Source organism: Alexandromys fortis, unplaced genomic scaffold (assembly GCF_014885135.2).
Source record: "Alexandromys fortis isolate MF-2015 unplaced genomic scaffold, M_Fortis_MF-2015_v1.1 scaffold_79, whole genome shotgun sequence".
In the NCBI taxonomy this organism is placed as follows: domain Eukaryota; kingdom Metazoa; phylum Chordata; class Mammalia; order Rodentia; family Cricetidae; genus Alexandromys; species Alexandromys fortis.
Window position 1 is genome coordinate 2,355,263 of NW_026067964.1, and position 12,149 is coordinate 2,367,411.

The following is a 12,149-nucleotide window of genomic DNA, read 5'->3' on the forward strand; positions in this document are numbered from 1 at the left end:
GGTTTTTCTCTTGCTTTAGTGAAGTATTGGTTCTGAAGCAGGTTCCAAATTCACACATTTGTCAGACAGGGCAGTGATGGAGATGCCCGCTTTTCCCGGTCTGCATATCTCAGGACCACTTTAGGGTGTCCATAGACATTAGGTTTTAACTACCATGGGCTTCTTCCTTGTGTGTCTTACCTCCCGCCTGCCCGTTTCCTGAGGAGGTCAAGTCTTCATGAAAGAGGCACAAGCAACACAACTCAACCACCTCCCCATTTAAAAAGAAACAAAGCTTTTGCTGAGAAATCAAATTTAAGCAAACATGCTAAGGAACTCATTTATTTGTTTCATTCCTGAGAACAAGGACAACTGTCCTCATTCTTTCACATCTTGCTTTACCAGTTGGTCAGAGAGCGTCTATGTGGCAGTACTAAGCCAACGTGGGGTTTGCTTTCCAAGCCTCACGCTGCCCTCATGGAAGACCTAAATAACTGGGTTTAAGGAAGATAAATTTGCAGAAACCAAAGAAGCGGTGGCTCTGGAAGTTTCTTGGCACCCAAGAGAACTAACCACGATTGATGATGTGTGTACAGGCCAGGCCTCCCCAAATTCTTCCAACCTCACTGTTCCTGGGGATCCTTAGTTCTCAGACGGGAAGCTGAGGGAAGGGACCTCAAGGATCTCCAGCACGGTCTTCAGCAACCTTCACTTCGCTCCAGTTGTACAAGAGGCCACTCCACAGGCCCCAGGATCTACTTATCCAAAATAGGCTAAGTCATTTCCAAAGTGACTCACCTCAGGAGGATAAGGGGACTGATTTCAGCAGGATTCCTCTGGACAGAAGGAGACAAGGGAGTGTCTCCAGAGGGTTTTCTCTCCATCCTTGTACTGTGTGTTTTTGAGGTAAGGGTTTTCCTGCATGGAGTTCTGGCAAACAGCTGGCTCTGTCACTTGGTGGATTCTTGTGACACAGTAGCTGTGTCAGAACTGTGTGTGACCTTGTATGTTCTTCCCACTCACACTCCTTTTAATGCTCTAGCTTTTTGTGCTGACATGGCCCAGTAGCACAGGGACACTAGAGCCCGCCCAGCATTGTGCTTGGTGTGCGTGTGTCGTGTCTGCCATAGGTTCCGGTGTAGGAATACTTGGACCACAGCTGGTAGTACTGTTCTGAGAGATTGTCCATGCTTCAGGAGGTGAGGTCTGGCAGCTGGAGGTGGGTCACTGGGGCCGGGCTTTTGACGGGTATAGCTTGGCCCTGCTTCAGATCCCGCTATTTGCTCTCTGCCAGCTTCAGTGCGACCACCTACTTCGTGTTCCCTTGTACGCAGATGGCTTATTGCCCGTATGATCCCTACCTTCTTTCTTTCCTTTCTTCCTATTTTTCTCTCTCCCTTCTTTTGTATGTCTGTATGTAAATCCTTGCTATGACATAACCAAAATTTTCTCCTCTGTTTTGGCTTATGCATGTTTGTGTTGTGTGTAGGAATTCACATGTGTGTGGGGTGCATGTGTGCAGGCGCCTGTTTGAGAACATGTGTGCATGTGTTTGTGGAGACCTGGAGCTGATGTTGGGTGTCTTCCCCTATTATTCTCCACTTTATTTACTGAGCCAAGGTTTCTTGCTGGAGCTCACTGATTCTCGATAGTCTAGCCATCCAGCTTGCCCTGGGTAGCCCCCTATTTCTGCCTCCCAAATACTGGGGATGCAAGTGGATGCCACATTTGCCTGGCTGTTTACATGGATGCTGGAGTTTGCCATTCACTGTCTCCCCGATCCCTGATGTTTTCTTTAACAATTCGAAGGGTTTTTTTGTTGTTGTTTTTATTTTTGTTTTTTTGTTGTAAGTCTCTATAAACGTTTTTGTGTTTGTCAAGGTATACAGTCCTCTCCTTTTTTGCTTTTCCCTTTGGGGGCAGCCATAGACAGGTTGGCTAAGATTAAAGTACATACTGATAGCTCTTCTGGTGGTTTTGTAAATTTCCATCTTTAATTTGCCAACCTAAGTTTTCAATTAGTTTTGACCCTCCACTTCTGTGTTTTCTTTTCTCTCTACTTGGTGAAACTTGACTCGTCCTTCAAAGCCCAGCCAAAAGTGATCTGGGGGATGTTTTTCTTATCACTTCTGCCCACGTGTGCCATGCCTATCTTTGTTGTCTCATGCTGTTCGGCATCGTATCCTTGCCCCTAGACGTCAAATGCCTACAGTGAGGGCACACAGCACTGACACACAGGCACGGCTTTTCGAAAACATCTGGTAATTAGCCAGGCGGTGGTGGTGCAAGCCTTTAATCCCAGTACTGGGGAGGCAGAGGCAGGTGGGTCTCTGTGAGTTCGAGGCCAGCCTGGTCTACAGAGCAAGTTCCAGGCCTGGCTCCAAATAGCTACAGAGAAACCCTCTCTCAAAAAATGAAACAAAACAAAACAAAACCAACAAACAAAAAAAGAAAACGTCTAGTAACTTCTCTTCCCGTGTGAATGTCTTTGGTTCAGAGGGTCTCTACAGCTTATTCCTGTTCCCCTTTGGCTCCTTTGAGCTCTCAATCAGTGTGGAATTTGGCCCCAGGATGCTCAGCTACCTTCTCTTGACTTACCTGAGTCTGCGCTAATCCTGTCTTCCAATCCCCTACATCAATGGACTTGGTGGAGTTGATGGAGCCAGGCACTGACTTACCTTTCAAAAGATCAGGACTTTGCCACCCATTTTCTTAGGCTTTCTCCCTCTGCACGTTTCTCTAGAGCAGGAACCGTACCTAAGATGGCTTCCCTCATCGTCCAGGCAAACAAGCAAAGCTTCAGCAAACAGAAGCTGACTGATTCATATCTTAGCAATTAGCCTGACCAGACCAGGGAAGAAAAGTCAACCATGAGCTACTGCCCATTATTTTGAAGTTATTGTTGGGTTTTTAAATTAAAAAAAAAAAAGAACTTTCTCTTGTTTTCACTTAAGTCAGCATCTACAGAGAAAAAAGTGAGCCCCCATTTTTCTCTATGTCTGGAAAGAGAAATACGACTGTGTTAAGAGAGTTCATTAAAGCTTTGCTCTGCTCCCTTTCCCAGCATATGCTACAAATCTTCGCTGCAGCCGGGTACGGTTTTTTCCAATTAATTTTTCTCTTTTGCTTTACTGGCAGTCAATTTTACTAATAGACATTTTTCTAAGTCAAATGCTTTAATTAAAATTGGAATGAAAAATCTGATTAAAATCTAAATTGGCTCTAGGAGCTGTGATCTTTTACTCTGCTCTTTGCAGTTACATGATTTATGTTCCAAATTGCGACATTAGGATTTTTCAGTCCATTTTCCTTACCTAAGGCATTTACAAAAACCTTGTGCCTTGAACCAAATAATCCTGATTTGAAAGCCATTACATACTCAATGTCAAGCATTTCAAGACCAGCAATAGGTTAGAATGTGAATTTCCAAAATGATTTAATTCTTGAGCAATTCCAAAAGGCAGACCTGTAAAGTCTCCCTAACAGTTTCCTTTCCCATCCTAAACTGATATTTAAATACAGTCAATGCTCTTGAAGCTCACTCCTGGAGATAGATGCTTGGACACGATCCAGAAGAAGTCAATTAATTTATTAATTTTGAATATATAAATATATATACTGAGTAATCAGTAGAGAAAAAAATGATCTGGCTTATCCAGGCTTCTGTCTTTCTGTTTTTCAAAAAGCCTTCTTATGACTACACTTTTAAAGCCAGGACCTGAAAATCCACAAAAAGCAACGTCGTATGCCCCAAACCGAACAAAACTCTAAACCTGAAGCCACAGAACAAATTTATGAATCCTATTCCAATTTAGTATCACGGGTGGATAGATTAATAATTTCATAAAAAATGTATGAGTCCACCGGGGGCATCTAAATTCAAACAAAGGCTGAAAGAACAAAGGTGACAAAAATGGGGAACACTTAAAGAGACAGACATAGAAATGACCCGGGCATGTTATTCTCCAGCCTTAGCTTGTGGGGGTGGCCAGGGGAGAGCTGGCCCCATGGCTGCGCACCACAGATTGAAATGGACTGTTGCAGGCAGAGGTCACCCCACGGTATCAATTACTTGCTGCTACCTGGAAAATTTGATTTCATGCCCCTCAGTAGAGCCGCTTTCTTCTCTAGCACGAATGGCAACCGGCTCCAGTTGGTAACAAGAATAATGCGTTTCCTCGGAGGCATTAGGCTGCGGGAGCTTCTCCATTGAGAAAGTCCTGCAGATTGCCAGCCAAGCTAAAAGATCTGGGGCACGAATGTGCTGAGCGAATGGGATGGGAATGCCGAGTCTGCCCTCTTCCTAACCCTGCATTGAAGAGTTTGTTTGGTTTCTGACCAGCAGTTGGTGGATCCATAGCTACAGAGGCTAAACTCCTACCTACAGCCTGTATTTAGGCCAACATCCCTCTCTCCCTGGAGTTTCTCCGAGAAGAGACTAGCTCGAGATGTGAGCAAATATAAAGCATTGGGGATCTGAAGACAGGAAAGTTTGTACTGATTTGATTTTTGTCTAGAACTATCTTTAATGTTCTGTAAATAATCTCCTGCCCGAGGCCCCTAGTCCAAATCAACAGTCTTTGGAAAGATAGGCTGTTTTGGTAGTGAGGGTACTATAACACCAGGAGGCTGACGGGAATATTTAAAATATACAACAGCAAATGCTTTCCATGCATGGTACCTGTTCCGTTGTCGAGCTGCGGTAGAAGGATGAAAACACAAACCCGCCAGACCCTTGCTGGTCTCTGATCTAAGTGACCGTCTCTAAGCAGATCACATCCTTGCTCCTTGTTTTGATTTTAACCTTATTTCTTTATTCTTAATCCTAATTCAGAAAGACTTGTGATGTTTTCATCAGCAATGGAAAGAAAGACTAAAATTACAAATCAGTGAAATACCAATCTATGTTTCAGACTAACTAAAACGATGTTTTTTTAAAAAAAGGAAATTAAAAATTGGAGTTAGCAGATGATCTTTTTTACTTTTTAAGAGATGTAGGGGGATGGGATCTTTCTAAGCACACACAGCACACAGTGACCACACAGTCAGACCTGCCAGTAAAGAGTCAGTGCAAAATACAACGCGAGAAACACATACACACAGCAACCTCTTCTAATCACCTTGGCGGTTCTCATTAAAAAGATCAAATCCCAGGCCATGAAAGCATGTAAGGGAAAGGGAGACCCTTAGGGCTTTGAGTGTTGGGCATCTCTGGGTGGGGAAAATGGTGGGGGAGGTGAGGAAAGATGAGGAGGTGGGCGAGAATTGCTTTTTCTCTCGACATCAGTTCCAAGAACACACGTCCATCTGAGGAGCGCTGCCATTGTTAGAGGAAGCGGCGAATCTGCCCCGCTGAGGGTCAGGGGATTCCAAATTATTTCAAGCCCTTTGATACAAAAGGCCAGACTCCCTCCTTCTCCCTTTGTGAAGGAATAAATGGGCTACCTAGTCATGTGTTGCTTTAAACTGACCACTATGTATGCCTTAGTTAAATGGTTTTATAAATGCAAATAATCCTCTCAGAACAAAAATGGCAATTTTAGAAAGACTTTAGAAAAAGAAGAAAAGGAAAATTATGTATCTTGGGTTCCTCAGCTCAACACAGAGAAAAGGAAATGAAAGATCTTTCTATGTAACTCCTTTGTCACACGAAATGAGAAATTGTAATTCAAAAGAGCAAAGTGATTTGCCCTGGGTCATTTAGTTTCTCAGAGGCAGAAATACAAGTCTCTTAATCTGGGACAATTTGAGATTCAGGAGAAGTGACTGCAGCATATTTTATCCACTGACTAGAACAAAAATCCAGATATATATGTGTGCAAATAGGCGAGCAGGGGACGTCCTGTATAAAATGCTTCCTCTAGGTAGAGAAGAAAGAGTGGATTCGCACAACTACCGATAGTCGTTGGAGTGAGAGAAGGAAATGGTGTCTGCACACGGGAAGGTGGGAGCAAGACCCCCCACAACAATTGTGCCACCTCTCCACGGGCTCTGGACGACAGTGTAGCCCCAAGAGTGGTCCCATAGGCTGTCACAAAAGCCTGCGGCAAGTCCTTTGCTCTACGCTACTAACAGACCTCCCCAATTAACATGTCCTCTCACCTCTGAGAGATAGGGCCATCCCATGTCCTTTCCCATGGGTCTTAATCCCCGCCACATAAATGACAGGCGTCCTTTGTTTGACTTGTCAAACAAAAATAAAGAGACAAATCTTGGTGAGGAAACGTCTATTTGAGAAGAAGAATATGATTGCCATCTGGGACACACAGTGACAGGCCAAGCAGCCCTGGTATGTCTAGAGAAGAGACAAAAGGAAAAGCTGAGACATTTATTAAGACAGAGAAATCTGCATACGTTATGATGAACGCAAGCGCGCTGGTACTTCTGGTGCTCGAGGAGGTCGGCAGACGCTGACTGTGGGCAGCAGCTATGGTTCTGCACAGATCATTTGCAGGCTCGGAACTGTCAGGTTTCCTTCCAGTTGCTAACAAGAACAGAGTCTTAAAGATAAGGTGGCCTGTTTCTCTGGGATCCGCCTGGCCTTAGAGGTCCTGAAACAGTGGCGTACCATGTCACAGGTTTCCACCCCTAGTCTTTTTCACAGAAGAGTATGACCAGAAGGGTCTTGTTGGCATGTTCTGTTTTCACAGAATGGACCACACTTCTAGCTGCTCGGGGCCTCTGGCTCACGTTCTGCACCAGTGGAGACGGGTGGAAGGCAGGCGCAGAGCCAACATGAAAATGACCATGTGAACACCTACCCGTTCTACAAAGCTCTGGTTGTGGCCTGAAGCTTTCAAGAGAAGCAGCATCTGGAGGTGTGCTCTTTTTCCCAAGCACAAGTCTAAGATGACTTAAAGGTGGACTATTGATCTCCTTTTCCTATGTCCTCCAGTCAGGACTTGCATTTGTGGTCATTGTCTGTAAAACCCAGAAAGAACTTTTGTGAGCATTGCTGGGAGCCAGCATTCATGTTCTACCTGATGAATGACACAGTGTCATGAACAAAGAGCTAAATGGTATTAACCCAAGAGAGGCGAAAACAAGCAGAGTAGATTGTTTATATATACATATATATGTAAACACACACTATGTGCATGTGCATTCACACATGCGTGCATGCGTACACACACACACACACACACACACGCATGAACACAGGGCTGAAGAACCAGGCTTTGCCAGTGAGAATAGCATCACTGACTGTCCCTTGTAGTGGCAGATAAGAAATGAATTTTACAGTAAGAATGAAGACATACCGGCTACACACTAAGAAAGTGTCTAAGGGAGTCCTTTATCCCAGATATTCCACACCTCACTAATAAATCATGGTACCCCCTTGAATCTATCTCTTAAATGTATTTTAAATGTATTTTAAAGTCAAATCTTTTCTGTAATTGAAGACCTATACATTGTAGTGGGGAAGAGGGATTTGCCTGTGGGGGTACCTTAGTCTGATGAGAATATCTTAGGAAAGGATATGAAGGGAATTTTCTAGAATCTATGGTGATGTTTTTCCTCATATAACTGACGTGATATATATTCAACAAGAATAATTCATGGTTTGGCATGAAAATCAGTGATAGAATGTTTACCCATCATGTGAGAGACCCTTAATACCACACACAAAAATTAATAGGGTTTTGCGAGGAGTGAGTGTACCTCGGTGTAAATGAGTGTTCGTGACTTAAACGTGACTATGTCAAGGACCCCAGTGCCTCAGACCCAGGGGAATGTCAAGACTTTCCCCTAATTTGAGTATCTGTTGACAGAGTATACAGGAGCTTCCTCCTCCCAAATGACTGCCATAGAGGACAGCTCCCCTGCGGAGACACTGCTCCCCCGCCCGGAGATTAACTGGCCCACCTCTTCAGTCAGAAGTCTATAATAAACGAGCTGAGCTTCTGAACTGTTGGTGCATTTCCATCCGAGTACACAGCCCACCTGATCCTAACTTTTCTGGCCCAATGTCCATCATTTTTTTCATTCTCCATTGCCCCATCAGGTCAGTCTTAAAGCCATGCACGTCTTCGCAGAGATTTACTGTTTGACACTGAGAAAGAAATATTATTGTCAGATCCAAATAAGTATACAGATTGTCTTACCAAAGAGCTCTCTCCTTGTGGACAAAACCTGGGGAAGCAAAGCTAAGGGACAGAAGCTGGGGAGTTTATTCTACAAATGAAATGCTTAACGTGGCCATCTGGAATCAGCCAGTTTGGGGCAGACACATTGGGAAGTGGTTTTGATCTAAAGTAGCAGAACTCATGACTGATCAGTGGAGCCATTCTTACCTTTGGTGCCGAGTCTCTCAATCTAAGGCCCCGAGTGTGGCTCACCTTCCTGGTCTAAGGGTACCTACCTTTATCCGTGTTAACTATTTGCAGTTAACATTTTGCCCTCCAAGGGAGCTAGAGAAATATGGATACTTACTATTTCTTTCCATTTTTTTTAACCTCTGGATTTTAACTCCCTGAGGGCAAGGTTTTCCAAGTTCTCCATATCTGCATTCTCCAGGGGCAGTTCATATCTCTCTTATTAATTGAGGGCTCGACTCTTCTCCCAAGGACACTGGCCTGGTAAGGAGTGCCGCCTTAGGACTCATTGTGTGCATCTGTCAGAGGATGTTTGACCTTTGAAGATTAAATTTCCTCCCAGAAGCACCTTCCCCTGATTCACTGAGGAGTCACCGGGACTTTCATCCCTCTCAGCTGGGCAGCCTAAGATGCTCCTGCCGACCACCCTGCCCCCATCCCCATCATCTGCAATCCTCATAGCACCTACCTTTAGGATAGTATTTGTATCGTTGTTCTTACCTTATCTTTCTGCCTCATCTAATGAAATGTGAGTTCATGGAGCTGTCTTATCTGGGAGTTCTTTTTTTTCAATATTTATTTATTTATTTATTATGTATACAATATTCTGTCTGTGTGTATGTCTGCAGGCCAGAAGAGGGCACCAGACCTCATTACAGATGGTTGTGAGCCACCATGTGGTTGCCGGGAATTGAACTCAGGACCTTTGGAAGAGCAGGCAATGCTCTTAACCACTGAGCCATCTCTCCAGCCCCCCTTACCTGGGATTTCATAAACACACGATAGTGTGCTGCAGTCCAGATGTTGTCTAATTGGGACATTTGCTCCAGCACATCTTCCAATTGCCCCCAGCCTCCACTTTTCTCACCTACAACATGGGAATGTCACTAGTAACTTCCCCATTCAGCAGCTGGAAAGAGAGCAGGATAACGTTGTGAGGTGCTCATTGTAGCAGCTGTCACTTAAGTGACACTCCCTGTCGGTCTTTAGTTAGGAAACCAGGAGGATGTGTGGCGCACAGTCTCTAGAGGAAACGTCTAATGAGTTCACGAGTGAACAAGCAAAGGGCACAGACAACCATGCCGGTGAACTGAAATCCCAAATAGAGTTCCCAACCTGGCGCACTCAGCCTACTGATGCCCAAGACATTGGTTAAGACTTTGGTAGAAGGAATCTCAGTGGCTACTGCAGATGGATAGAAGGACTGGTGACCACCTGAGGTTTTGAGCTTGTTGTCTGTGCCCAAAGAAACTGTCTCCGGAAATCTGACAGCAGAGATCCAGTCCATTGGATCACATGTCTAATATGTAGGCATAGGACAGTAAGGTTCTGGGGTTGAAGTACTACATTCTTGCGTAGCTTTGTGCCCTCCCTGGGATGTCAGTGACAGGAGACAGAACCGGAGGCTCACAGCGACTTCATTTGAAGAGGAAAGGTTAAAGGCAAGGCTTTAAGGCCCTCTGGGGGGTAACGCCCTTAAAAGGGGCTGCCTCGGTGCAGACACACTGGTATATGTCACGGTGACAAGCAGACACATCTTAAAACAGACTTCACAAACACAACTGAAAACAAACCAGGTCTGTAAGAACTTGTTCCTTACGTTAGCTCATCAAGTTCATCCCCCTTGTCAAGAGGAATCGGCTCTCCAGGTAAAAAGGCAAAGCATTTTTTTTGATCCTTTCCAGAAGGCTAGGAGAATTTAACTTCTTTCCTTTCCGGAACCGATAAGATCTCAAATAACCACGTGGGTCTGGCTCGTGGGAGGGGCCGGACCTGGCTCTTCTGGAAGAGCTGGTAGTTGCTAAGAGGGAGCCTGCGACTGCAGAGAGGAGGGATTTTAAACCGCCCCATTTGAAATATTTGATTTTACATCAGGCTTTCTCGGTGGGTGCTTACCTCAGCAGCTTGTTATGCAGCCCCAAAACATGAGTGTAGCAGAGATTTCAAACAACTGTAAAGCTCTGTGTCTATGTGGCGTGCCTCCATCCCTCCGGACAAAGAACTGTCGGTTGAATTCATTTATGACCCGTGTATTTACGCGCTGTGTGTGTGTGTGTGTGTGTGTGTGTGTGTGTGTGTGTTTCTCATAAACAGTCGGCCTGAGTGACAGATTGATGGAGGAGAACCCAAAGGGGTCTAGACAGAGCTTCAGATGTAGGTTAGCAGCCAGCAGCCCAATGCGCCTTAGCCTTACCCTGATTGCACCACTGATATCTCCCACTTGGTCTTTTTCCACCTTTAGTGCCCCTGCAATATTTGGGTCAGTATTAGTAAGGGTTGCTATGGCTCTGCCCGCTCCCTCTGGGTCCCACCCACTTGCTGTGCCAGACTGCACGGTAGGTACCACTCACACTCAGCGGTTCCGTGTTTTATGATATTTTACATTCTATGTTACACTCAGTTCTCCTAGAAAGGCAGCTTGAACACCCATCCCTCTTTGAGTTTTAGAGGAAGACTTCTTATTTGTGCTCTCTGTTCACGCTGTTCTCCCACGTTGAGTCTGACACAGGGCTACCTCAGGAGACAAAGCAACGACAGGTTCGACACTGCGCATAGAAGTCCCTTCCTAAAATGATCAACAGCACAAACCCTCATAAACAGTCCTGCACATTGCTTAAGTCTAACCAGTTGCACCTTGATTCTTTCCTTTGAAGATTTGAGACTTTCCCTGGGAAAATAATTAGCACCCCCAAGTTTACATCACCTTTTTTTTTCCAGATATGCCCTCGAATTTTTGTTTCCCGTAGACAGCTGTCCTTCTCCCCATTCCCTGCAACATTTCATAAACAATTTTTTGTCAAGATTTATTTTTTAAAACTATGTATATATATATATATATATGTGTGTGTGTGTGTGTGTGAGAGAGGAGTTGTGTGCATGTGTGTGTCCAAGCCTGTGACATTCATATGAGAGCATCAGGTGCCCTGGAACTGGAGGTACAGATGATTGTGAACTGCCTGATGTGGCTGCTGGAAACCAAACTGGGGTCCCCTGGAAGAGGGGTATATGCTCTTAACAACTGAGTCACCTCTCTAGCCCCCACACTCACAGTTTAAAAACGTTTTATTTACAGCAGGGCAATGGTGGCACACGCCTTTAATCACAGCACTTGGGAGGCAGAGGCAGGTGGATCTCTGTGAGTTCGAGGCCAGCCTGCTCTACAAGAATTAGTTCCAGGACAGGCTCCAAAGCTACAGAGAAACCCTGTCTCTAAACAAACAAACAAAAAACCCAACTCTTTTGTTTACATGTATGTATGTGAACCTGCGCTAGGGTAGAGGAGGTCAGAGGGCACCTTGTAGGAGTTGGTTACCCCTTCTATTATGTGGATTCCAGGGATCAAGCTCAGGCTGAGCAGCAAGCACTTTGACTATCTGGGTCATCTCACCATACTATATACTTACCATTTTAAATACTCATTCGTCCCATAGATTTCTTTGAAGAATATTTGCTACACGAACTGTTTCTTGAGCTGTAAAATTAGATTGTGCTCCACCTCTAAGCAGCAATAAAAACATCCTGTAATGTAAAACCTGGCAGTCCTGCAAGAAATTAGGCTAGTGAAAAACCGAGTGACTTGGTGCTGCGATCATTTTATTACTGAAATTTAGTTGTAAGAGATAATTTAAAATCAAACACTGAAATCGATTTAAAGAGTTTTATTAAAAATATTTACTTTAAAATCTACCTTACTCAAACAGTATATGTATAACTTTACAGTTCAAAATCACAGAGCAAACAACTTTGTTTTGACTGTCTGTCTCTAGATCCGCTAGAACTGAATCCTGGAAAGAACTAGAAGTCTGTAGAAGCGGAAGCTGTAGTGATGGGAAGCAGCTGAGGTGGGGGAGAGGA

General features: G+C 44.5%; 1 long non-coding RNA gene across 1 annotated transcript; it reads right to left on the reverse strand.

The window, feature by feature from the left end:
* Window positions 1-5,403: 5,403 nt before the first annotated feature.
* LOC126508574 (uncharacterized) lies at window positions 5,404-9,995 on the reverse strand. Its single transcript, XR_007593885.1, has 4 exons — window positions 9,895-9,995; window positions 9,056-9,204; window positions 7,924-8,032; window positions 5,404-6,900 (listed from the first exon to the last, which is right to left on the reverse strand). It is a non-coding gene; the product is annotated as an uncharacterized lncRNA (long non-coding RNA).
* Window positions 9,996-12,149: the final 2,154 nt, after the last annotated feature.